Source organism: Penaeus chinensis, chromosome 32, assembly GCF_019202785.1.
Source record: "Penaeus chinensis breed Huanghai No. 1 chromosome 32, ASM1920278v2, whole genome shotgun sequence".
Classification (NCBI taxonomy): domain Eukaryota; kingdom Metazoa; phylum Arthropoda; class Malacostraca; order Decapoda; family Penaeidae; genus Penaeus; species Penaeus chinensis.
The window spans coordinates 22,377,802-22,380,301 of record NC_061850.1 but is presented as its reverse complement, the minus strand read 5'-3'; the positions used below and the strand labels follow the sequence as shown (position 1 = coordinate 22,380,301).

The following is a 2,500-nucleotide window of genomic DNA, read 5'->3' as shown; positions in this document are numbered from 1 at the left end:
CATGTGGAAGAGTTAAGGTTTACCAGCACGGATTGAGTGCAATGGTGCTCACAAAAAGGAAACGGAATTTAAGATGCTACGATTTTCAGTGGGAGTGGTGAGTATTGGCAGATTTAGGAATATATTACTTCCGTGGGTTTCCAGCTTTTTTAACAGTTGGAGCCTTTGTCACAAACCTCCGCCACATCCGCGTTCTCCCTGAAATCAGCCGTTCCGTTCATAACCTTAACCTTTTTGAGAATACTAAGGATGACGCAGCCAGGCAGAAGGATAAAGGAAGGCTAAAGAAAATTATAAAAATGATGAGAGAGGACACACAGGTGGTTGGTGTGACACAGGGAAGTACAAAGGACAGGGACGGGGATGGTACTTCGCATATATATAACGGAATGTATAACGAACAGTAAAAAGCCATTTTAAAGGGCAACTAATGTACCTGGGAAAACAAAGATCATAATATACAAAATCACACTGAAACCTAGTATCCCTATAAAGATGAAACTTGGACACTCGCCACAGTCTGGCCTCGAAGAAATTACAAAAATGTCTTCGAGGATTTCGAGAGACGCCTTTGCTAAATAGCTGGAGGAGACCGCAGTGAGAGAGTGTGGCCACGTTAAAAGAATGAGTGAAAACACCTCAGGAAATATCTAGAATGACAACAAATTGGGAGAAGGAAACCCACTGGTAAACATGAAAATATGTCCTTAAGGAGTCAAGAATGTTATAAGAAATTCACTAAGATATCTTGTACGATGATAGAACAGAATGAGAAATGTGTGGCCGGCGCTCCTACGAATAACATCTGTTATTTAACGGGATTGCAAAGTGAAGCATGAGAAGATACAAGGACAGATTATATAGACATAATCTTACTTACATAATTACGGTATATGACTGTCTGTAGATACATGTGTTTGTGTTTGTGTGTGTAGATATATTCATACATACATATATATATGTATGCACATACACACACATATATATATACATTATATATATATACACACATATATGTATGTGTATATATGTATATATATACATATACATATGTGTGTGTGTGTGTGTGTGTGTGTGTGTGTGTGTGTGTGTGTGTGTGTGTGTGTGTGTATTTGTTTCCGAGCACGCGTACGTGTAGCCGTTCACAACCATTTCTAATAACATTGTAGAAGAATAATGAACTATAATTATGTCGTTTAGTCTTATGACAAAAGGATTTAAAGATACGACACTATGTCAGTCAGTTTTTCTAACACAAATATACAAACACACAATTACAGTCACTATATATATCTGCATTTTGCACACCGTGACACTACATTGCTTCACTGAGTTGGAAAGTATATGAAATTATATTATTCATTAGTTTTAAATAATACAAGATTTGAATAGAAAAAAATGGATTCGAACCCATGTCCTGAGTACCAAGACTAGACAGTAACTTCGCTCTGAAACTTTTCTAAAAATATCTTCTCCACACCTGTCCGCAGTGAGTAGGATTCGAACCTACGCGGGAAGATCCCATCTGATTTCTAGTCAGACGCCTTAACCACTCGGCCATCACTGCTCTGGATTTTCCACTAAAAACCGATGAAAACAGAAATTATTTCAAGAAGTTTTTTAATCACTTTAAAAAACGACCACATCTTTGTCACAAATGACTACGTGCTATGATCACATGAGTTCAATTATCACATACATGCATACACATACATGTATATATGTATAAATATATACCGAAACGAACACACACAATGTATATTTATTTATACATACATAATCATATACGTCAAAATACATACGTACATACAACATAGATGCATTAATACACATATCTACTAATTTATTTAATATCTTAGTAACTTGTTCATTAAGCGAACTATCACTTATTAACCCAAAATCGATTTTGATTAACTCCATTTACTATTCGCATATCACATACTTACAAAAATAAGTAGAATTGATTAACCTACATTCCACATCTGCAATATTCTGTACATTTTACACATCATAACACTTTGCATGTCAAGATCTATACTGAAAAAGTTGCACATCAAAACAAAAGTGTTCGCCCGAACAGGGACTTGAACCCTGGACCCTTAGGTTAAAAGCCTAATGCTCTACCGACTGAGCTATCCGGGCTTCAAACACCTTCCCTCACTTATGCTTACAATTCAAAATGGAGATTGCTATTGGCACATAATTTTCCTTTTGTTAATATATGCGTTCAATGCAATCTAGGAAAAATTAAACCAATATTGCCCGTGTCTTTTTCTCACAGTACCTGAATATAGTCAAAGATATGCGCGTCGAACCATGGAATTCCCAAGTCAGTTTAAAAACGATGCCACACTCGCACGCAGTGAGTAGGATTCGAACCTACGCGGGAAGATCCCATCTGATTTCTAGTCAGACGCCTTAACCACTCGGCCATCACTGCATTCGATGGCTCCTCTCCCATTATATTTCAAATTTTCCCCCTGAAAAAAAAGCCAATTTC

General features: G+C 36.9%; 3 non-coding genes across 3 annotated transcripts; all 3 read right to left on the bottom strand.

Moving 5' to 3' along the window:
- Window positions 1-1,485: 1,485 nt before the first annotated feature.
- Window positions 1,486-1,567, bottom strand: Trnas-aga. Its single transcript has one exon. It is a non-coding gene; the product is annotated as a tRNA-Ser (tRNA).
- A 502-nt stretch (window positions 1,568-2,069) lies between these two features.
- Trnak-uuu lies at window positions 2,070-2,142 on the bottom strand. The gene has a single exon. It is a non-coding gene; the product is annotated as a tRNA-Lys (tRNA).
- A 216-nt stretch (window positions 2,143-2,358) lies between these two features.
- On the bottom strand, window positions 2,359-2,440 carry Trnas-aga. The gene has a single exon. It is a non-coding gene; the product is annotated as a tRNA-Ser (tRNA).
- Window positions 2,441-2,500: the final 60 nt, after the last annotated feature.